Here is a 25,885-nt window from a genome sequence, read left to right on the forward strand (position 1 = left end):
GAGGTTGGTATAGACGGGGATGGAGGGACCTGGGGAGGGAGGGAGAGGGCGGTATAGCGGGGGGGGATGGAGGGACCCGGGGAGAGGGCGGTATAGCGGGGGATGGAGAGATCCTGGGATGGAGAGGAAGAGACCCAAGGGGATGGAGGGAGAGGGCCGTATAGCAGGGGATGGAGGGACCTGGGATGGAGAGGGCGGTATAGCGGGAGAAGAAGAGACCCGGGGGGGGGGGGGGGGTGGAGGGAGAGGGTGGTATAGTGGGGGATGGAGCGACCCGGGGGGACGCGGGGAGAGAGCGGTTTAGCGGGGGATGGGGAGACCCTGGGGGATGGAGGGAGAGGGCTGTATAGTGGGGGATGGAAGGACCTGGGAGGGGGGCGGGGGGAGAGGGTGGTATAGCGAGGGATGGAGAGACCCGAAGGGAGAGGGCGGTATAGGGGGAGATGGAGAGACCTGGGTGGGAAGAGAGCGGTATAGCGAGGGATTCATTCATTCATGCGTATTTATTAAGAGCTTCCTGTGTGCAGAGCACTGGGCTAAGCGCTTGGAAAGTACAATGCGGCAACAGGTAGACACCATCCCTGCCCGACGACGGGCTCACAGTCTAGAAGACTCGAGAGATGGAGGGACCCAGGGGCGGAAGGAATGAGCGGTATAATGAGGGATGGACCCAAGGGGGGACGAAAGGAGAGGGCGAGGAGACTCCAAGAGGGAAGGCCGTGGGGGGTGAGAAGCAGCATAGTCTAGTGGCTAGAGCACGGGCCTGGAAGTCAGAAGGTCCTGAGTTCTAATCCTGCCTCTCCTCCTTCCCGCTGTGGGGCCTGGGGCCAGTCACTTCACTTCTCTGGGCCTCAGTTCCCTCATCTGGAAAACGGGGATGAAAACTCTGAGCCCCACGTGGGACAAGGACTGAGTCCAACCTGATGGGCTGGTATCTATCCCAGCGCTTGGAGCACTGCTCGACACATGGTAAGCTCTTAACAAACACCATCATTATCATTATTATTTACAGTGGAAGCGCAGAAGACCTGATCCGCTTCCTAGAAGATGGATTCGTTCATGATGCCGCGAGCCCCCAGGGCACTGGGAAGAGGAGTGGAAATGGATGGGGACGTCAAGAATGATGGGGACATTCCCAAGGGAAAGAATAATCGAGGCATTCCCAAGATAAATTCATCATTAGTTTTTAAAAAGCGACCGTCTGCTTGTGACTCGAGTCTTGGATCTTAATAGATCTTCACAACTATTTTCCAGATGCTGTGGCAAGGAGGAGGGTCAGAAAGGCAGAAGAATTGGAGGGGGGGAGAACGGAAAGAAGAATAAAGGAGCATCTCCTTCGTGTTAATGTGGGATTTTGTGTCCCTCTCGTGTTCAAAAAACTCGACTCCTCCCGGGCCTGGTCCACCAGAACGGCGGCAGGGCCCAAATCTACAGAAACTCTGTGTAGGGGAAAATAAAATCCATCAGAACTCCTCTCCATCCCCTCTTTTCTCTATGCATCGTGGGTGTGAGGATTTCCTTGAGCTGTATTTCCTGAGATCATTCCCCTTGCAGATGACAGTCACAACTAGATCTCCCCCCCCCCCCGCTCCCACCACGTTGAGGGGATTCAGGGGACACTGACTCGGCCGCTGACCAAATGCAACTGTTTCCTGAACGATCCATCTTTCCCTTCCAGTTTCCCTCCCTGTTAAAAAAAAAAAAAAAAAAAAAAGTGCACACTCTGGGTCCCTTTCAAAAGAGAATTTTTTCACAAACTATAGGCTTTCACAGCCCATCCGCCCCACATGATTGCACTGGATAAAACAGGACCCAGGACTGTTAGGCCGAGGATTCAGGGTGACCACTGGCTCTGTCATTCACATTAGAAAGGACTGCAGACTGGAAGGGCCCGTGCGGTGAATAACCTGTGCCAGTATCATTCATAATAATAATGACTATTTGTTAAGCGCTTACTATGTGCCAAGCACTGTTCTAAGCTCTGGGGTAGATAGACGGTAATCAGGTTGTCCCACGTGGGGCTCACAGTCTTAATCCCCATTTTACAGATGAGGTAACTGAGGCACAGCCAAGTTAAGTGACTTGCCCAAAGTCACGCAGTTGATAAGTGGCAGAGCTGGGATTAAAACCCACAACCTCTGACTCCCAAGGCTGGGAAATTTTCACTAAGCCATGCTGTTTCTCTAATAATGACGATGGTTGCTAGGCACTTACTATGTGCCAGGCACTGTACTTAACACTGGGATGGATACAAGCAATTCAAGTTGGACACAGTCCCTGTCCCATGAGGGGCTCACAGTCTCAATCCCCAGTTTACAGATGAGGTAACTGACGCCCAGAGAAGTGAACTGTCTTGTCAAAGGGCTCACAGCAGACAACTGTCAGAGCAGGGATTAGAACCCATGACCTTCTGACTCCCAGGCTCATGCTCTATCCATTTATTCAATTGTATTTATTGAGCACTTACTGCGTGCAGATCACTGTACTAAGTGCTTGGGAAGTACAATTCAGCAAAAAAGAGAGACAACCCCGGCCCACAGCGGTCTCACAGTCTAGAAGTGGGGAGACAGACATCAAAACAAGTAAACAGGCATCAGTGACATCATTATAAATGTGTAGAATTACAGATACATACACATCACTCTGACTCCATGCAGCGCTCATCCTGCACCACTGACACCTGTCCGAGTCCATGCAGTGCACACACCCTGTGCTACTGAAACCTGTCCGGTTCCGTGAAATGTCTCGACCCAAAAGAAGCAAAAATTAGGCAAATAGTGAGGGTTGAGCTGAACATTGTTACAAGAAATTGACTGTCCAGCTCTAGTATCTGGCTAAGTGCTTGAGGCAGAGCTAAAGCAATAGTTTAGGTAGCCATGGGAGGGCTTAATTTTGGCCCCCCAAACTTCAAGGGTAGTCTCAAGCCAGCTTCTCTCTCTCGGGCTCTTGGGAAATAATAAACATGGTGATACACCTGTTGCTGCTACCGGTGTTAGGGCCCCAGGGGGAGAAAGGAAGCAATTAGAAAAATGAAAACACCTAAAAATATATTTTCTTCCTGCAACAGTTCAGGGCTTCCTAGGAACATGTTTGTGATTTGACCCTAATTTTCCTAACGTTTCACAATATTTATATTGTGGGGGAAAAAAATACAGTTCAGGAACACTTTGAAGACAATAAAAACTTAAGAGGGAGCATGTGATTTTTGGCTCCTGGCTCCTCCCACTATAATTTGAGTTTTCAAAACTGACACGGAGCTTGTTATTAAAGAATTAGATCAAAACTATGGTTATTAAGGAACAGTTAGTACAAGACAGGAGAGTTCCATTTTGAAAGGCTTTCTTCATCTTGAAAAGAATGGAAATATGAGATAAGTGATGATGCTTCTGGGAATAAACTAAGGCAGAGAAGACCAGGGAGGAAAAACAATCAGGGAAGGAATCTTGCCACCAGACACTCAATCACTGCCCTGACCTTTAGCAATTTCCTGAATGCGTTTATCTTAGTTTCCTCAATTGTAAAATGGCAGAGATAATCTGCCTTTTTTAAATGGCATTAGTTAGCGCCTGCTAAGTGCCAGACACTACCATTTCCTCACAGCTCCCTACACCAATACTCCCTTCTCTCTCCCTAACCTGTAATTGCTCTAAAAGTGTAATTCAAATAGTTTATTAACTAAATTTTGCCAGCATCTGCTGATTTCAAAAGCATCTTACACACCTGTATCATATCCAGTTTCACTTAAGCCTGTTAAATCACAGCAGAAATATAACACTCTAAAAGCATCAAGTGGATTATGGATCCTTGATCAGAATTATAATAGCAGGAGGGAATTTCAATTACCAAATGGAAAGGAAATGTAGACCCTATACTAGAAAGGCTACTGTCATAGATCTTCAGCCAGGCCCAAATAAAGGAAGTTAGGAAGATTTGCGGGGGCTGTTCAAGATTATTTAGACTAGACATTTTTATGTTTCAGAATTATGTTCTTCCATGTTAGAATAGTAGTGACCTAGCTCTGTTTCATGAATCTGACGAGACCACAGCTCACAGTTCAAAACCCAACAAGCCTTTCTTCAATTAACTACCAGTACTCCAAATCACATCAACTCCAGACATCTCTAGTACTTAGATATTTATTCTAGACTGTGAGCTCCTGGTGGGCATGGATTTTGTCTACCTACTCCACTGTATTGTACTCTCCCAAGCACTTAATAAAGTGTTCTTTGCAAAGTGCTCAATAAATACTTCGGGTTGATTCATTATTTGATTTCCTCCCTCAGAGCTCCCTGTCCATTAAAGTAGGATAGACTGTATCACATGCTTTTGTTGTCCTTTTCCAAATGTTTAGTCACCACTAGATGCTCAATCACTACCTATACTACTGCTCGTGTCCCTGACATAAAGCTATTGGTTAACGCTAGACCCAAACTATGCTATTAATATCGCTTCCTCCAAATTCAACACATTTCTTAAAAGTATAAATCTTGGCTTCTTCATGCACTCACTCATCCAATATTCACTGCCTCTATGAAGACTAAAAATATTAATTGTTCAATTATTTTGGACTAGGTTAGAAACAATGTATACGACAGACTATTTGGTTCACATCCATTTTTCATCCCCAGGATTTTCCATTAAAGTTAAATGAAAACTCCAGAAACATAATAAAATGGAGGACCTGGGCTGACTACTGCCAGATAATACTAACACAATATCTGTTAAATGCTTACTCTGTGTCCAGCAGTTTTAAGTGCTGAGGTAGATACAAATTGATCAGGTCAGTCTTAGTTCCAGTTCCACATCGTTTAAATAGGAGGGACAGTAGGCATTGAATCCCCATTTTAGAGCTGAGGAAAGAGGCATAGAGAAATTAAGCAACTTGCCCAAGGTCAGAGAGCAGGCAAGAGGTGGTTAGGATTAGAACCCAGGTCCTCTTACTCCCAGGCCTTTGCTCTTTTCATTAGGTCATACTGTTTCCTAGGAAGGTATTTCTCTAGAAAGATAAATATTGATGAGTTCAGTTTTCAACAGCTTTGAAAATGCGTACAGATATCTGCTGGCCCTTGAAATTACTTTTTTTTTTCATCTGCAAGCCCTTTCAATGGCTTTTTTTGTTGTTTTTGTTTTGTGTGTTTTAGAAGGACAAAAACAGGAGCATTGGCCAGTCTGTTCACACGCCAAAAATTATCAAGCAGTAAAATAATTCATCATTCTTTCTCGATTTATCCAGGATGAATTGTTATTTGTCCTGGACAAGTGATCAAGGAGAATTTAAGAATAACTTCACTGGAAATCCACTAATTGGCCAATTTTCATCAAAAAGAGAAGGAAAATTTAAAATCCCTACTTTTTCTGTTTTTAAAAATTACACCACTGACCTGGACACTCTGTGCTTCAGGATTTTGTTCTGTTTGGATCACTGCTCTGATCCTAAACTATGAAAGTATAAAAATAAAAACATTGCAGAACAAATGTAAATTTATGATACACTACATCAGCTCCCTATCTACAAATGGAAGAAAGAGGGACCTGTTCCAACCAAGGCACTGAGGGTGGAACCTCCATCGGCATTGGCCTCCTCAAATAAGCCTCCTTCTGGACCGGTCCTTTCCACCTAAACAGACCATCTGATAGGAGAGGATCTCCAAACTGATACAACTGTTCTCTGATCTGAGAATGTCTTTTGTCCAATAGAGGGCATAAAACCTAAACTGGATGGAAATTTATCATCCCTCTTTTTTAATCTCCTACCAGGGATTAGTTTATGAACACGCTGGAGCGCCCAGGAGTTAACATTTGGTGATTCATCATTGGTTTTCTAATTGTCAGTTCCTTGTGATACCCCATTTTACAAGGCAAAAGTGTTCTAAACGTCTTTTTTTGATAACCAATCAATAGAATTTACTGAGTGCTTATTTTCATTCATTCATTCAATGGTATTTATTGAGTGTTTACTGGATGCCCAACCACTGGAGAATGAAAGTTTAGTAGTAAATATTGAGACCGACACCCTATTACCTATGGTAATATGTTCCCTCTGCCACCCAATACCACTGAGTGACTTCAGCTTAATATCCAGGATTAGGGACCGCAGGAAGTAAAGTGGGAATACAAACCAGTGCTAGATAGCATCCTCGAGCATTCCAGATATAAGGGGAGTTTTTAATTTTTCTTCATACCAGCTTTACAAATTATTCTCCTAGGCATATACCTTGTTTTGAAGAGAGCTTCTTGAGATAAACTATCCAATTCAAATAGAGAAAAACATCTAGTACCAGACTTTGCACATAGCACTGTACTAAGCACGTGGGAGAGTACAATATAACACCAGACACATACATAAATTACAGGTCTATACAGCATGGCCTAATGACAAGAATATGGGCTTGTGAGTCAGAGGAAGTGGGTTCTAATCCTGGCTCTGCAACATGCTGCTGTGTGACATGGTGGAAATCACTGAACTTCTCTGTGCCTCCGTTACCTTAGTAAAATGGGGATTAAGATTGTGAGCCCGACGTGGGACAACCTGATTAGCTTGTATCTACCCCAATGCTTAGAACAGTGCATGGCATATAGTAAGCGTTTAACAAACACCATTATTATTATTACAGATATATACATATGTGCTGTGGGGGTGGGAAGGAGGATGAATGAAGGAGCAAGTAAAAGTGGTGCAGAAAGGAGTGGGAGAAAAGGAGAAGAGGACTTAGTCAGGGAAGGCTTCTTGGAGGAGTTGAGCCTTCAAAAAGTTTTTGAAGAACTCTGCATTAAGTGCTTGGCATAGTACCATACAGTTCAAGGAGCTTAGAGTCTAGCAGGGAAGACAGACTTTAAAATCAACTAGATACAGGGGAAATAACTGAGTATAAAGATATCTGCATAAGGGCTGTGAGGATTAGGGGAGAATGCAAGCTCTTGGGTAATGGTACTAGTTGCACAGGTGAAGTAGCAGGAAAGGAAAATAAGGTGGAGAATGAAAGTTTAGTAGTAGATTTTGAGCCCGGCAACCTACCATATGTTCCCTCTGCCATCCAATACCACTGAGTGACTTCAGCTTAATATCCAGAATTAGGGATGGCAGGAAGGGAAGTAAAGTGGGGATACAGGCCCACAACATCCTGAAACAAAAGCAGTCAGGAGACCTCCCCGATCAATCAATCAGAAGGTGTACATGAGAACTCCTGTATAAACACACAGGCTTAATGTATTTTCTAATATTAGCCTGTAAATTGAGACCAAAAAAAAGCAAATACCTCATAGAAAATTTCCCTAACATTAGCTGGTTAAAGAGTCAGGTATAGCTGGTGTCACAGGCAGATTCCCTGAGCTTATTTCAACTTGCTGTTAGGTTTGCATTAAGCAGGTATGGACAATCTCTTTGTCTCTGATTAAGCCAATTATGGATTACTGAGGTTGATACTGATTCATCGGGATTACTGATGAATCAAACGAACCAAAAAAATATAAAAATAAACACAAAAACAAAACCAGTGCTAGATAGGATCCTCGAGCATTCCAGATATAGTGGGAGTTTTGAATTTTTCCCCATACCAGTTTTACAAATTATCATCCTAGGCATATACCTTGTTTTGAAGAGAGCTTCTTGAGATAAACTATCCAATTCAAATAGAGAAAAACATATATTATTGCCTCCTTGCAGAGCCCATGATGCTTATTGTTGGAAATATGAAACAAATCAATCAAGATGAATTAACACACATGAACTGTCTGGGGACTAACGTGTATTTGCTCATTAGTCATAATTGCAAAATATTATAATGAAAATTCAGATGTTACTGTTTATTTTTTCTTTTGTGAAAATCTTGCTTAGTAAAAATTCAATTAAATGTGGATAAAGCTTTTAAACAAACTCATTACTAAATCACACAAATGAAGGGATTAGAAATAGAATGGAAATAGGTATGAAAATTACAGACTATCCAAATCAACTGGGTGAGTTTATAAGATGAATATGGGATAAGAGGTGATGCAGTGTGGCTTGGTCTTATTTATCTATATATTTAACAGTAATACTAAATCAGGTAGTGAATTAGCACATATACACATTTCTGTAAAATCTCTTTTTCATCATTTGTGTGTTTAATATCATTTATACCTCACAGGGTCACACCTGGAGAGTTTCCAGCACTCTACCAGTCATGATTATGGGAAGAAGAGTCAAGCAGAGGCATATCCATTCCATTACTAGCTTGGGGAGTGGCTAGCGAGTGGAAGACAATCTGCTACAATTCAATATTCACCTATGCTGGACAACATCAGCATGGGAGAGAGTTGAGGGTGGAGACTCAAGTTTGCTGTGCAGAAGTAGGCAGTGGTAAACCACTTCCATATTTTTACCAAGAAAATTGTTGTATTTTTTAACGGTACACACTTATTTTGTGCCAGGCACTGTACTAAGTACTGGGGTGAATACAAAATAATCAGGTTAAACACAGTCCCTGTCCCACATGGGGCTCACAGTCCAAGTATTCCATTTTAATCAGGTGCCACATAGAACACGGTTTCTAGCATCATTCAGAGGAAAAAAATAGATTATCAAAAACTATCAGAAATAATTTGTGGAGATTCCTAAAGCAAGAAAAATTGATCCTTTAGTGGATAACTCTCCTGGGCACCTCTTACCCCATACAGATCACAGTTTCCTTCAACCCATCACTTTCTTTGAGTCACTGCACCCTTCCTTCTCTAGAGTTCAACTCTGCACGGAGTGGAAAAGTGAGCCCTGGGCATATTGGCCAGAGAAATAAAGCCCACAAATTCTGGTTCTGGCATTTAGTGCAATGGACTTGCAATGACCTGGAGCAAGGTACTCAATCTCTCTCAATTCCACATTCTATTGCAATTAAATAAGATTATCTGAGATATAGATAATTAATCTATATCACATTAAGAGTGATGTTCTGAAGACAGCAGTCTTTGGGGGATTCTTGTCCACTTTTTGAGGATAATCACTCACATCATGAGGCTAAGAAAAATCATTTCACAGCACAGATTTTTACAGTGGCTCCTTGTGGGCAGGGAATATCTTCCAACTCTGCGTGTATTGTAATCTGCAAAGTCCAGCACTAACTGCTTGGAACAAAGTAAGCACTCAAATGCCATCAATTGATTTCACCAGAGATCAATTGCACTGCCGTAATCTGAGAGAATACTTTCCCACCTCATTAGTTGGGCCAAAATAGATGTTAGATGTTTTGTGCCAGGGACACATGCTGCTAGTTGGAACTGCAAAAACTCTCATTTGTAGTCTTGTTAGCTTCCAGAAAGTTCTGCCCACAAAAGCAAATTGAAATATCTTTTGTCTCTTGAGAACAGTGCATTTGAGGAAAGCCTTCTAGAACAACTTTATAAGCATATGGAAACTCTATCAACTCACCATTCATCACACCTACTGTTACTATTTCAATGACTTTGGCCTGTTATAAAATTCTAAGGCTTGCAAGCCATCCCCGATGACTCAGAAGTAGGCCAGAAAGGAAAAGTGGGAAACATGAGGCATTTGGTATTCAGCTAATAATTTGTCTGTCCAAGGAAGCACAACAAATAGCTTCTTTACTAGATTAGAGCAAGGGGAAGCGTTCCTTCCCTGTTATTAACTGATGTGGGAATAAAGCTAAAATCTGAGGCACTAATTATCAAAATGACCAGGTGGTGGTTAAGAATTAGTGCAGTCCGTCAGTCATTCGTATTTACTGAGCGCTTGCTATGTTCAAAGCACTGTACTAAGTTCATTCACTGAATCATTTATTGAGCAGCCACTGTGTGTGCAAAGCACTTGAAGTGCTTGGGAGAGTACCATATAACAATAAATGGACACTTTTCTGCTCACAATGAGCTTAGAGTCTAGAAGACAGACACTAATAGAAATAAATAAATGACAGACATGTACATAAGTTCTGAGGGCTGGGAGGGGGAATGAATAAAGTAATCACTCAGGGTCTGCTATCATATCTAGTAGACTGAGCTGTCATTGTTTGTGATCCTTCACTTCTAAAGATCATGTAGGTGTGGCTGGGGCAAAGACCTATGTAGGAAGAGGCGGCAGTTATTACACCTTCCCTGCAATTCAATAAAGTATCCTTTCCAAGCCTGAGAAGAGTCTGCTCCATTGCACAAATTCCCATAAAATGCTTCATGAGCAACTATGGAACATACATCAAGTCTAGAAGTTTGACCTTTATGCTTTGAATTTGAAGGCCATGGTCCAGCTGAACTTTTACAGTGACCAACGGAAGCTTCTCACGGTTATAGAAAACTACTCACTGTCAGTGCTTATGGAGAAGTGGCTGTTGTCAAGAGTTTCCACATGAGAACCCAGCTACTATTCACACAGGTGTATCTTTTATGGGACATTCTACCAATGGCCTGGAACATTTCCAGTACAATTTGACAAAAAGCGGATTTATCACACATCAGAACCCAGCAGGAGAAGCCATATGATACAGCACACTGGCCACACACTTCATCTGAAAGATAGCCATAAGCACACTAATGTGCAGGAATAAGGAGAGGATTTCTCCTTAAGCTCCTAGTGCAGTGTTCTGCACTCAGTCAAAATGACTAATTAAAGCAGAAACTTCAGGATGATCAGGACTAAAAGAACACTGAAGTGGTGTGAGGGGCACTCACACCCATCAGTATAACAGAGGAGAATAATTATCATTGATGATGACAATACTGAACTTCTAGATACACAGGTGGAATGGAGGCTCAGCTGTACCCAGGTCTTTTCTGCCACACCTGGCTAAGATGTCATCATTGATGATATTATCTAATTCAGGCAAACACATGTATTCTTGTTCCTTCTTTTTTAAAATTGCTATGTGTCCTATTTTAAAATCTAAGTTATGACTTTGCTTGACCTCCAGAAAGCTTAAGGATACATTCTCCCCATGTAGTCTACTGGCATTCCTAACACTCTTTATGAGAGAAGAGGGAAAATGGCACAGCGTTGCCTAGTTGAAAGAGCCCAGGTCTGGGAGTGAGGACCTTGGCTCAATCCTGGAACAGCCTCTTGCCTGTGTGACCTTGGTCAGGTTGCTTGATTTCTCTGTTCCAATTACTTCATCAGTATAATGGGGATAAAAAAATACCTGTTCTGCCTCCTTAGGCTGTTAGCCCCATCTAGGCCAGGGACTTGATCCAGTCTGTTTATGCTGTATCAACCCCAGTTCTTAGTACAGAGCTTAGTGTATAATAAGCGCTTAAATCCCACAATTATTATTATTAATGAGCTAAATTAAATGCATGTAGGGAAAAAGGAAACTTGACAGCAATGGAAGTATCTTTTTTCTTCATGATAGTCTGATTGTAATCCCTCCAGACTGTAAGCACACTATGGGCCGGAAAAGTGTCTACCAACTGTTATGCTGTACTTTCACAATCACTTAATACAGTGCTCTGCACACAGCTCAATAAATACCATCAATTGACTGACTAACTCTGAATAAGTGTTAGGAAAACTAGATGAGGTACAAGGGGTTTATGTTTCGGATTGCTGGCTGTCAAGCTGAAAGTCACAGTTTCCAACTTTAAAATGGGAAGAATAAACAATCCGGAAGAAAAACCATAGAATCAGAATCATAGTGCAGGAGGATGGAATAGGCTTTGAGAAAGCACATTAACTACAGGGTTCATTATAAAAATGCTCATAAAAAGTTTGGGGATTAGGAATATATTAGGAAATGAATGACCTGATTATTCTTTTAATAACTCTCATCTCCCCACCCTATTTACCCTACTACTGATACTCCCTCTGAAGGCCTTACACACAGGTCTCTAAATGCTATTTCACCCTATTTGTAATTTATTTTCAAGTTTGTCTCACCCAATAGACTGCAAATTCTTTGAGGGGAGGGATTGTGTCTACTAACTCCATCGTACTTTCCCAAGGGCTAAGCATAGTGCTTTGTTCAGGGTAAGCATCAATAATACTACTGATTAATTAATACGAAATCCTTTCGTTACAAACTAATGGAGAACTAGAAGTATGGTCACAACCACATTAAGATTGTCAGTGGAAGTCAACCCCTCAAAATGCATATACTATTTAATACCACATTTAGGGGGATTTTTGACAAACATTCCTAATGTTGGTTATGGGAATGATAGAAAATAAATAGGAAAGTATTAAACAATTGAAAATATGTACTGGATATCAAGAACATTTTCCCAGTGTTTGGGATGGTGCCATGGGTTTCCCTTGGAAAGGTGTACCCAATAATAAGCATAGCTTAGTGGATAGAGTATGGGACTGGGAATCAGAAGGGTCTGGGTTCTAATCCCTGTTCTGACACTTGATTGCTGTGAGACCTTGGGCAAGTCACTTCACTTTTGTACTTCAGTTTCCTCATCTGTAAAATGGGGATTAAGACTGTGAGCCAAAGGTGGGACATGGATTGTGTCCAATCGGATTTGCTTGCATCCACACCCCAGTGCTTAGGATAGTGCTTGGCATATAGTAAACACTTAAATATCACAATTACTACTACTATTAATTTAATAGATTGAGGAAAGATGATGTAGCTGGCTTCTAGCCCATTCTGTTCTTGTTAACTACGTGTGGCCTTACTCTCTGTGATTCTTTTCCCCCGCACGTGGGTTATAATAGGCAACAATCATTTTGATCTGCTTGGTGTTTTCCTATATGGAAAAAAAAAGGAATAACATTCTGGGGTCTTTGAAATAGAGTTTCCCAAAATACCAGTCAATTCAGGACAATATTTTGTGCCATGCATCTTTGCACTTAAATGATCTAAGGGTATCATGATCTAAGCAGAGTGGTTTAGCAGAAATAGCCCAGGCTTGGGAGTGGGTTCTCATCCGGGCTCTGCCACTTATCAGCTGTGTGACTTTGGGCAAGTCACTTAAATTCTCTGTGCCTCAGTTACCTCATCTGTAAAATGGGGATTGACTTTGAGCCCCACATGAGATAACCTGATTACCTTATATCTACCCCAGCACTTACAAGGAACAGTGCTTGGCATACAGTAAATGCTTAACAAATACCATTATTATTATTACCGGCACTTGCTCTTTTTCCCCCCCAAACTTTCCAAGTCTTACATTCCCTTAAATTCTCTGTGGTCACTGCCTTTTTCTTAAAGATACGGATGTGCAAACAAATGAGTCAGAAAACACCTCACAAATTATTCAAGAGAGCTGAACATAAAAAAAATTAAAGTTAAAAATTCATGTGATGGGGTTTCATCTTCTTTTTGAAAGCTAGTACACTATCCCCTGAATTGCTTATAATCTTTCTCTTCCACTTTTGAAATGAGTTGACTTTGGATTAAGTTTAAAGGCACCCAAATGTCAATATTTATCATTATGGATAGGCTGCTATATAATCTCAACAATGCATTTGAAATGTTATACAAGCATAATCTTTTAGCAATCTAGAAAAACGCAAAACCTCAAAGACTTGCACACACTTATGAAAATCCTATTCAAACCAACCCTAACTGCATGTTATTCAACAGTCATTCTCATATGCTAATTATTTATGAATCTATAAAAAGGAAGCATGGGGATTCCTCTTCATCTCATGGAAAGGCATTCTGTTTTCAGAGTTTGGGTTAGAGCTATTATCAAGCTCTTTCTATAAGCTCTAACTTATAATTACTTAGTTGATATTATCTCAGCAGAACTTCAGTGGTCAAATTGGAAAAATGGGCCAGGCTTTCTTTTTTTAAATGGCATTTGTTAAGCATTTACTATATGTCAAGCATTGTTCTAAGCAGTGGGGTACATATAAATTAATCAGGTTGGACACAGTCTGTGTCCCACATACAGCTCAACAGTCTGAATTGGAGGGAGGAGGATTAATCTTTTTACAGATGAGGTAACTGAGATACAGACAAATTATGTGATTTACCCCAGGTCATACTGCAAGCAATTGGCAGCGCTGGGATTAGAACTCAGGTCCTCTGACTACCAGGCCAGTGTCCTTTCCACTAAGCCACGCTACCTTTCATTTCTAATGGCCAAATAATATATTGGTTTGAAAGTTTAGTGAAGGTGTAATACATAGAGGAAGGGTTGGGAGTCAGGAGACCTGGGTTCTAAATTCACCTTTGCCACTGTCCAACTGAGATCAATTCACAACCTCTCTGTGCCCCAGATCCTTATCTGTCAACATGGATAAGGTCACTGCTCTACCTCCTTTATACTGCTTTTATACTCCATTTGGAACAGAAACTGCCCAATATGATTATCTTGCGATGTTTGGCACATAGTAACGGCTTTAAAAATACTTTTAATATGCTGTTTATAGGTTTTGATTTTAATTTAACTAAGTGGAAAGAGTTTCAATTTAACTTATTGGAAAGATCATGAGTGGGAGTCTGAGGGTCTGGGTTCTCATTCCCAGCTCTGCCCTTTGCCTGCTGTGTGACTTTGGGAAAATTACTTCTCTGTGCTTCAGTTTCCTCATCTGTTCAATGGGGATTGAATACCTATCTCCCTCCAACCTAGACTGTGAGCCTCAAGTGGGATAGGGACTGTGACTGATTTACATATAGAATATCTACACCACTGCTTGATGCATAATAAGCTTTTAACAAATACCACAATGATTATATCATTATAGAATAAATATAATAAAATATTGGTAAAATGGGAATAACATTGGATTCAGAACAATTTGCTGAATATGGAAGCTGAAGCCAAACTCATTATAAAAGTACCACCTGCCAGCAGTTTCCCAAAACTACTGAAGTAGAGTTCACAGTACCAGCACTTTCCCTAAAGAGCTGGTGGTTGCAATTACAGAATTGGCACCAGATATCTGATATTTCCATTACAGTTTAGCTCATCATCTTCTTTTCAGTGTACTCGCTCATCAATTTCCCTCAAACTCATTAGAAGGTGCTTAAATACTTAATGTTTTCGGAGCACTTTACAAGCATTAGCTAAGAAATCTACAGAATTCTCCTTTGAGGTAAGTAAAGCTAATGACTTGCCCTTAGGCTCTAGGTTAATTCAAGAACAGATCCAGGATTAGACTATATGATTAAAACATAGATCGGCACTCACTTAGATTCTAAAATACCTACCCAGATATCTTTGGAGGGAGAGAGAAAAGAAAAAAGAGGACTGAGTTGACTAACTTATCTCAGCGACTTGAATTAACATTGGCTTCATTTATTTAGCATTCATTTACATCAAGAGTCCCAAATTCCCAAATCCAAGATCCTGTCTCAATTGAATTTGTTGCGCACTTACTGTGTGTAGAGCCCTATACTAAGCATTTGGGAGAGCACAGAATAACAGTTGGTGGACACGTTCATTCATTCATTCAATCGTATTTATTGAGTGCTTACTGCGTGCAAAGCACTGTACTAAGTGTTTGGAAAGTACAATACAGCAATAAAGAAAGACAACCCCTGCCCACAACGTGCTCACAGTCTAGAGCTGGGGAGAAAGACATCCATATAAGTATATTATTCTATTGCCTGGATCATTTTTCTAAAGATCAGTTTCAATTCAGTCCACCTCTCCTCACTCCTCAACAACCGCAGGAAGCCGCATGGCCTAGTGGATAGACCCAGGGCCTGGGAGTCAAAAGGCCATGGGTTCTAATTCCAGCTCTGCCACGTGTATGCTGTGTGATCTTGGGTGAGTCATTTCACTTCTCATGTTCCCTGCCCACAAGGAGCTTACATTCTAGATGGGGAGACAGACATTAAAAAAAATTAAGGATATGTACAGAAGTGCTGTGGGGATCAGGGTGAGGTGAAAAAAGGATACAAATCTAAGAGTAAGGCAAAGAAATGCAACCTATGCAAAGGCATAGGACTGATAATCAAAGGGACACCAGATACATTCACTTTGCATTGAGATTAAAGGCCATGAACATGCCTGTTTTGACTGTTGTATTGAACCACGAGAAGCCTGAAATTCTACTCCTTTAACCACAATACCTATTACCCTTGTCTTAGTTATCATTCTCGTTTCTTATATGATTTTGGTGCTTTCATCTTTCCTCATGTGTCTCACCAATGCTCCTCCACACATCTTATACTTTGGAAGTCAGGGAACAGTGTCTAATGTTCAAAGTTTTTTGGGTTTTTTGTTGTGTTTTTTTTGGGTTTTTTTAACCATTGCTTTGCACACCATAGCCACTTAGTGAATATTATTACCATTACTATTAGAAAAGAAAGGAAGTTGGTTAGGGTCATTCAGGAAAGCCAGAAATCGATGGCAGGTAGGTGTAAAATCTACAGCTGAGTCTTCAGTCTTTAGCTTATCATTTCCCCCAAAATCTAAACATGTCAAGTTATGCGGGACAAAAAATGAAATACCACAGGCAAGGCTTCAAGCCCCTGTTACAGGACATTCAGAATTGTTTCCACAACTCATTTAATCCAGCCAAGACAATTAGTTCGTGATCATGTTCTGAGGGCCCAGAAAGAGCTGAATGAAATTAAGGAGTGGAACCCAAACAAATGCAGGCAGTGGACCTAGAAATAATGTAATTATCCTTTCCACTCCCATTTTGTCAGTTTTAAGGGGAATCCATCCCTGAGAATGATGGGCGCACTTAGAATTAACTCTGTCCTTGCCTAGATTGGGTCATGTATGCCACCACTTTGTAGGTAGCCCCTGCTTTTCCACATCCAAAAAAATCACCCCTCTGCTCTCCCGATCCTTCTATCTCCCTGACTCTAACCCAATCCATTTCTTTTTCCATGGCCTTAGAGCCCCTCTGACCTCTATTGCCATAGTCCATATGCACACACACTTTTGCATGCAGATATATATCTATATACACACACACACACACTCATTCTCTCTCTCTCTCATAGACCTCACTGCCCACCTTCTGCAACCACAAAATAAGGGACAAATCTGAAATCAACAAGACAAGGGGGAGGAAGGAGAAGTGGAGACTCCACCTTCCCTGAAGAGGTGGTAGTGGTGGCTGAGACTTGGAGCTCCCTCCTCTAATCAATGGTATCTCATAAGGGCTAACTTTGGGCAGAGTACTTTATTAAGTGCTTGGTGAAGTACAAGACCCCCTCTTTCTCTGTTATTGACTCTACACAACACATATTTGTCCATATCCCTCTTGCCTTTCCACCTTTCTGGTCACTTTCCATTCCTCTAGTTTCCCTGCTAAATACCTGATCTGGAAGATTTAGTACCAGAGTGCCTTGCACCTAGTGGATACTTAATAAAGGCCTGGGAGAGTACAACGGAAGACATATTACCCTGCCGCCAGGCAACCCCATAGGGAACTTACCCTCTAAAATTGGAGACAGACAAAAAATGTTTACAAATAACCAAAGTAAATAAATGTACAAATGAATTCACATTTATGCCCCACCTTTGAGACAGAGAAGCAATATGGCATGGTAGATAAAGCACAGGCTGGGGAGCCAGAGGATCTAATCCTGGCTTCATCACATATCTGCTGTGGGACCTAGGAAAAGTCATTTTACTTTTCTGTGCCTCAATTTCCTCCACTTCAAAATGGGGATACAATGCTTGGTCTCTCTCCTACTTAGCCTGTAAGACCCCTGTGGGCCAGGTACTGTATCCAGCCTGATTAACTTGTATCTACCCCAGGCTTAGAACAGTGATTGACCCAGGGAAAGTGCTTAACAAATACCATTTTTAAAAGAGGCATAAATCGAAGTGCTAGAGGTGGTTGTTGGGCAACCGAATGGGGAGCACTATTACCATTTCTAATAGTGGTTGTCTTTAAAGCGTAGCATCGTTCCAAAGCACAGGATGACAGATTGAATGACAGCAGTGTATTTACTAATCTGTATTATTTAACTACATCCAACACATGCCCTGAGAAAAATCCCCAACAACAGCATATTTTAATTGGTGCAATTAATCGAAAAAGATAGAGGGGTGAGCATTGCTTTTCATGAATATATTTCCACAGAAATCACAAAATGAAAATCACAAGAGGAAAAAAAGCAACAACCAAACCTCCAAAGTACCTGACAATGAATCAATGGATTTGTTCATCATTTTTCTTTTTTTTTTTTAAAAAAAGCACAGTATTTCAGCTACAGTATCTTTAGATCAGACCAGGGCCTGCAAGTCAGAAGGACCTTGGTACAAATTCCAGTTCCGCCACTTGTTAGATACGTGACCTCGGTAAAGTCACAACTTCTCTGTGCCTTAGTTACCTCATTTGCAAAATGGGGATTAAGACTGTGAGCCCCACATGGGATATGGATTGTGTCCCACCTGATTAGTTTATATCTATCCCAGTGCATAGTATGGTGCCAGGCACATGGTAAGTGCTTAACAAATATTTAAAAAAAATGCCCTTGAGGGCTATTTAAGGGTGACATGAATGCTCATATGGTTAGTTTAGAAGAAAACATATGCTATATCACTTTGAGCTCCAAAAAAATATGATTATTTCAATTCAGAGTAATTGAAACTGGACCAATACTAGAAAAAGTTTAACTCAGGAAACAGAAGACCACCAATAAATTCAAGAATAGCCAATAAATTCAAATGCAAGATCTCAGAGGGGTCCCTATCATGCATGGTTTCTTTAAAGGCAAATTAACACCTATGATTTTCACTAAATCAATATCAGAATAATGGAGGGGTGATTTTTTATACACAGATTTCATATTTCACTTATGAGCATGATATGATTTGGCTTTATAACTGTGTCACATTATTTCCAATGAGAAATCTAAACAACAAAGAAAAGACTTTAAAGGGGAGGCAGCAAACCAGATGACTATATTCTGAGCCAGATTAGAGAGTGTTCTGTGATTTCCACTGTGGGTTATTTGGGGAAAGCCTTTAGAGAAACAAATACCATGTAGCAACCAACAGCACCCACTTTTTGAAGAACTCATGCACTTTTAAAGCTATAGGTGTAGCTATAGGATGAAACCTGCAAGTCAGAAGGACCTTGGTACAAATTCCAGTTCCGCCACTTGTTAGATACGTGACCTCGGTAAAGTCACAACTTCTCTGTGCCTTAGTTACCTCATTTGCAAAATGGGGATTAAGACTGTGAGCCCCACATGGGATATGGATTGTGTCCCACCTGATTAGTTTATATCTATCCCAGTGCATAGTATGGTGCCCGGCACATGGTAAGTGCTTAACAAATATTAAAAAAATGCCCTTGAGGGCTATTTAAGGGTGACATGGATACGGACCCCTCTGAGATCTTGCATTTGAATTTATTGGCTATTCTTGAATTTATTGTTGGTCTTCTGTTTCCTGAGTTAAACTTTTTCTAGTATTGGTCCAGTTTCAATTACTCTGAATTGAAATGATCATATTTTTTTGGCGCTCAAAGTGATGTAGCATATGTTTTCTTCTAAACTAACCATATGAGCATGGTTTTAAAGCTATAGGATGAGATACCCTAGATCTCATCCACTGTCACATAATGTTATATCTTTAGAGGTGCAATCATTGAGCCTAACCACGTTCAGAAAACAAATTGGTGGATGAAGTTTGAAAATGCATCTCTATGTACCAAGTATGATGGAAGAGGGCCCGCACTCCTGATTTAGGAGACCAGCACAGCTCTTCATTCCACTGATTGTCCTGAAAATAGGAGGATGTCCACTGGGCTTTACCATCAGTGGTAAAGTTGTGTAACTGAAGAGATACCTTTTGTGGTAGACGGGCTCAGCAGGGATCCTGAAAAATGGCTAGCTAACACAGATGGCAAACAGCTTGGCCTAGTGGATAGAGCACAGGCCTGGGAGTCACAGGGACCTGGGTTCTAATCCCAGCTCCGCCTCTTGCAAGTCACTTCACTTCTCAGTGCCTCAGTTACCTCATCTGTAAAATGGGGATTATCTGTAATTATCATGTGGGACAACCTATTTACCTTGTATCTACCCCAGCGCTTAGAACAGTGCTCGGCACAGAGTAAGCGCTTAACAAATACCAACATTATTATTGCCCGCTGTGTGACCAAGTCACTTCTCTGGATCTTAGTTGCCTAATCTGTAAAATGGGGATTGAGACTGAGCCCCATGTGGGACAGGGACTATGGCCAACTCAATTTGCTTATAACCAACCAGTGCTTAGTCCAGTGTGTGGTACACAGAAAGCGCTTAAAACCACAATTATTATTATTACTGTAGAGGCTACCAAAGCAGCCACACACTGGATTGTGTGCTACGGTACTGTATTGGCAATATATTGTGGTCACTTTAGCCATAAAAAAAGGCATTGCAGACACTTTACAGTGTATTGCACCCCTGCTCACCTACTCACCTGTTGCATTCCATGCCCCAGTGGAAACAACTATCATGGGTAAGAGAGTGCAAGTGAGGTTGTGCAAACCACTATGACTAAAATCAATTTCTTCACACAAGTTCTAGTTCCAAAGTCTCAGGATCACACCTCAGCTGTGGCTGTCTATGGGAGACTGTCTTCACAAGAAAATACTTGTGATATTCAATCTTCATGAGAAGCAGCAAGGTCTAGTGGGTAGAGCATAGGTCTGGGAGTCAGAAGGACCTGGGTACTAACCCCAGTTCTGCCACTTGGCTGCTGTGTGACCTTGGCTAAGTCACTTCACTTTTCTGTCCGTCAGTTATCTCATCTGTAAAATGGGGATTACAACTGTGAGCTCATATGGAACAGAGACTGTGTCCAACCCGATTTGCTTGTATCCACCCCAGCTAGAACAGTGCCTGGCACATACTGAGAATATTATCATCATTATTATTATTATGAGTAGATCATGAGCTCACCAAGTCAGTTGTCCTCTCCACATCTTGATGTTTATCCTGTCAGGATTTGGGAGAGCAAGGAGGTATCTTTCCCCTTATCCCCATAACAAAAGGGTCAGAAGCAAAACATAACTAATGAAACCTTTCTTGTTCTCCTTGCCCCCTTCTCTTATCTCTGCGGGCTGTCAATGAGGGAAAGATGCCAAGCAATCCTGGTACCTACTTTAGGAGAATAATAATTCTGGGGTGAGGATGGGGGACTAGGGCCAGGTGGTAAATCCTCAGGGGCGGAGACCCACTCGATTCAATCAGCTAGTGGCATTCATCGAGCGCTGGGAAGACTGTAAACCTATTGTTGGGTAGGGATTGTCTCTATCTGTTGCCGAATTGTACATTCCAAGCGCTTAGTACAGTGCTCTGCACACAGTAAGTGCTCAATAAAATACAATTGAATGAATGAATCCTGAAATGAGGACACACCCAAACTTGTTAGGGCTTCAGACAAACTTGGCACAACAGATAAAATAAGAAAATCACTTTCAGTCCCTTTTTTGTTCATTACTATGCAAATCAGATGCTGAGAGTTCTTAATTCTTTTAGAGGTTCATTTCCAAAGTGGCACCTACGCCGAACTTGAAAACTAGTGCTTATAATGCCCTCAAAGCATTCAACATATGCGAGGAATGGAACAGGAGATTGTGTAAAGCTTGTCTAACAATGTGCTTCTGGAACAGGATTAATGCCTAGCATCCTATAATAGAAAAGCACTGACACTTGTGTCTGCCACGCCTTCCTCTGCACCACTGCTGCTCAAAAGCTGAGAATTCCTTCTTATAGTTGGGAAGCATTTTTTTTTAAGAGGCCTTTACACTGAACCTGAAAAGAATAAGCAAACAAACGTCTGCAAAGACTCAGGAAAGCTAGTGTTTCTTTTGTGAAGAAGCAAAACTAACACAAAGGTCCTGGGCATGTCACATTCCACTTTAAGTCTGGCTTTGAGACCCAGCTGGGTGATATTCAACCATCATTGTTGAAGGGAATGGTTCTAGGAGAGGTTGAGAGTGGGGAGGTCGAAAACCTCTCTTTGAAAAGACTCCTCCCTATCCTTTTACCAGTGCAATAATGCTAATTGTCATATTTGTTAAATTCTTACTATGGGCCAAGTACTATATCTGTTGGGGTGGATAAAAGTTATCAGATTGGACAGAGTTCCTGTCCCATGTGGGGCTCTAAGAGGGAGGGAGAACTCATATTTAGTTACCATTATACAGATGAGGAAGTTGAGACACAGAAAGCTAAATGACTTGCCCTAGGACACACAGCAAGCAAGTGGCAAAACCATGATTAGAACCCATGTCTCCTGACTGCCAGGCCTGTGCTCTATCCATCAGGCCATACTGCTTTCTTGCTGGGACTGTATTACTGAAGATTTTCTGTGCACTCACTTGGCATTAAAGGAAAAGGGAAGGAAAAGGGAATCCTATTTAAGGCAAAACAATCATGAAGTAAATATGCACATTTTAACATAATTTTTTTAAAAAAGTGGACCTGGTCTGACGATGTAAGTTCATTCAGTTGCATTTATGTGTAGAAGAGCATGCACTTTTGTAGGACTAAATTTTCACCCACTATCCTGTCTAGAACCTAGGAGGCTGCTAGCACCCTATGATCTCGTTTTTTCGCAAGGCTCAATATGAAGAAATAAGTCCCACAAATACAGATATAGCCACCGGAGGGCAGCAGAATATAAAGAGTACACGGAGAGTACTCTCGTTCAGAGTCTCGGTAAACATCTACTTTTACATTTCCCTTCATTTAAGTTTAATGTTAACTCCTTGGAGAATGCAACACTTTTCCCCCTTGAATGCTAATTTTACTTCCAGGAGCTGGTATGTCATATTTTGCCTTAGCTTTCTTCTTGGAAAGAAAAGGAAATTTTCTCTCGTGAGCCACACTATTTTGGTCAGAGAACTGAAAACTTAATTGGAAGTCCGGGAAACTGAGTCCCAGTCTCTATTATTCTTATCTATTTATTGTGTAGCCTGCGATAACTCACTTAATGGTTTTTGGCTTTCGTTTCCTAAGCCTCTTTCCTGCTTCAAAGATATGAGAATAGATGCGTAGCTCTTTTAAACACTAAGAGCTGCATGAATGCTAAGTGTCAATATTATATATTAATTTACACTTACAGATACTCTGTATATGATCTGCTGCAGGTCACTATGAGCTATAAACAGTTCCATTATAATGGGGCCTACTTTCAGCCACCGGAGGTGAAAGACTGATTCTGTAAGTTTACAGATATTATCAGGATGAAACCAAGGTCAAAATTGCATCATTTCTAAGAATCAGCTACTTCATTAAACTTATTGGGGAGAGTAGAAGTGGCTAGGAAAGGTTCATGGACTTTGTCAGATTTCAAATCTTTCTGCCCGGAGACCCCTAAGTTCATTTTTTAGAAAATCTTGGCACCTCCTCTTAAGTGTTACATTAGGCCAATTTTAAGGGTATGACAGATTTGTAGACATTGTTATAGATTCATATGTATTGCCAACTAACCACAGAAAGTTAAGTAAGGAATCATATCAGAAACAATACACTTCAAAACAAGATCACACAGAAAAAAATCATGATACCAAAATTAGTGCAAACTAATTCTTTTTATGGGTCTTATTTAAATACAGAGATTTTTCATTTTCATATATCTTCTAAACAAATCACACTGCTTCTACTAATACCTTTCCCTTTTCTCCTATTACAACTTAAGATGAAGGAAATTTTGGAAGAAATTTGAAGATTTCAAATAAAGGAAAAGTGGGTCTTTTCCAAATTCATAAGAAGTCCTAATTGTGGAATATTCTCTCTTCCTTCTCTCCTCCTTTATTCCTCTTTTCTTTTACCCCTCTTCCAGTTCCTCTTCTCCTCCTTACTTCTGTTCTTCCACTCCTCATGATCCCTCTCTTTTTCCATCCTTGGGCTCCTCCTGATCCTCTACTTTAAACTAGGTTGAGGCACCTTCAGGGTATTCTAAAATTTAGGGTGAGAAAGGTGCTGTCACCTCCAAGACTCACAGAGTCCTCACCCCTTCCTCCCCACCATGAAGACCCAGGGTACTGGTGACCGGGCTGACATTAGCCAACAGGTTGAGTACTTTCTTATTATTTCAGCAGACAATGGGAAGGGCAGGCCTAAAATAATAATGTTGCTTTTTGATAAGCCCTTAATATGTGCAGAGCACTGTTCTAAGCGCTGGGGTAGACACAGGGGAATCAGGTTGTCCCACGTGGGGCTCACAGTCTTAATCCCCATTTTACAGATGAGGTAACTGAGGCCCAGAGAAGTGAAGTGACTTGCCCACAGTCACACAGCTGACAAGTGGCAGAGCCAGGATTGAAACCCATGACCTCTCACTTCAAAGCCTGTGCTCTTTCCACCAAGCCACGCTGCTTCTCCAGGCCTAAAGGCTGAGCCAGAGTGGGATAATCCCTATTGTGCAGTTAGGGTGGTTATAGACTTTAATCTTCATCCTGTTCTTGGGCTTGCAATGATGTCTGGTCACCTGTTTCTGATCCCTACCATTTCCCACATGCTTGTACTCCCAAACCCTAAGAGTTTTCTACCAAATCTGAACATACCAAAGGGCAAAAATGCCTAAAACTTCCCCCTGGAAAGTCCAAAGCTGGAGATCAATCCCATGAGACCAAAGGACATTCAGAAAAGATACTGAACCTTTGCTGCCTAAAACCCAGATGCTACATGTGGCTTGTTGGAGGCGAGGCCCATGGGAGTCTTAATATTACTACTTTGAATTTTTATTGTTTATGTTCCTTAATCACTTAGGCCCAATTATCTCATTATCTTCACCACATCCCTTGTGAGATAGGGAGAGGCACTATACCTATTTTACAGATGAAGAAACTGAGGACCAGAAAAGTTCAAGTGACTTTTCCAAAAGTCACACAACAGGCTGGATGGCAGAGTTGGAACTCGAACCCAATTCTCTTGACTCCCCCTCCTGTGCTCTCTCTACTAGTTCCTGCTAACTCTCCAGTAAGAAGTACCTAGAGAAACTAAGCTCTAGATCTAAAGTTAAAAATGCTCCACCAGCCATTTACTTCTTTACCAGAACAAGACTACCAAAGGGCAAAGTGCATTATGAGAAAAGTTTTGGTAAGCCTTCCTATGGATCTAAATATTCCACGTGGATAGTAGATAGAGACTGGGAGTCAGAAGGACAGGGGTGGGGGAGGGGGTTCTAATCCTGGCTCCGTCACCTGTCTGCTTTGTGACTTTGGGTAAATTGCTTCACTTCTCTGTGTCTCAGTTCTGTCATCTATAAAATGGAGATTTAGACAGTGAGCCCCATGTGGACAGGGACTGTGTCCAACCCCATTTGCTTGTATCTCCCCCAGCACTTAGTATCATGCCTGGCACAGAGTAAGCGGTTAACAAATATCACAATTATTATGATTATGATAAAGGTTTTCCAATTAAACCAATGAGCTGCGCCTATTTTGTAAGGAAGTTGACCACTCTCAGCTGTTTAACCAAACCCCTCCCCACAAAAATATAATAATTTACTTGAAAGGCATTTCCTTGGTTTGCTACTCAAAATCAAAGTGGTGGATTCTAATTCCAAATACAGCCAGCCGAAGGGACTCCAGCAGATACTAAGCAAATAATAGTTCCCAGTGCTCTCTCCTACCTAATATTCTTTCTAAAGGACATGTAATTTCACCAAAAATAAATCCATGCAATTAAATAATAGATCTTCTCAAGGATATAAATCATGACAATCAATGGTATTGAGTACCGTATGTAAGGTACTGTACTAAATGCTTCCAAGAGTACACTACAGAGTTGGTAGACATTTCCAGCCCACAGAGACTCCAAATTTCAACGAAGGCAAAAGCTTATATGTATGATTTATATTAACATTGCCCGTTTCTTTAATGTATACTGTCTAGAATGTTTGTTAATAAATTACTAATCTATATTATTTTCATCCTTCTGATAGTCAAGTGGAAATCTGTCATTCCTAACAGGAGACTCCATCATCTTGAGTTTCTATTTAGTGACCGTGATTAATTAAATTCTAGATACCTCATGTAACAGTGGTGCTGTGTTCTTGGAAGACACCTTGCCACATGAATCATTGAGTCCATGGTGAT

General features: G+C 41.2%; 1 protein-coding gene and 1 non-coding gene across 4 annotated transcripts in view; one reads left to right on the top strand and one right to left on the bottom strand.

Moving 5' to 3' along the window:
* FGF12 (fibroblast growth factor 12) overlaps window positions 1–25,885 on the bottom strand; it is a 443,674-nt gene that overhangs the window by 296,436 nt on the left and 121,353 nt on the right. The window lies entirely within an intron of this gene.
* Window positions 8,117–8,254, top strand: LOC114813424. Its single transcript, XR_003761144.1, has one exon. It is a non-coding gene; the product is annotated as a small nucleolar RNA SNORA7 (small nucleolar RNA).

This window comes from Ornithorhynchus anatinus, chromosome 7, assembly GCF_004115215.2.
Source record: "Ornithorhynchus anatinus isolate Pmale09 chromosome 7, mOrnAna1.pri.v4, whole genome shotgun sequence".
Taxonomy (NCBI): domain Eukaryota; kingdom Metazoa; phylum Chordata; class Mammalia; order Monotremata; family Ornithorhynchidae; genus Ornithorhynchus; species Ornithorhynchus anatinus.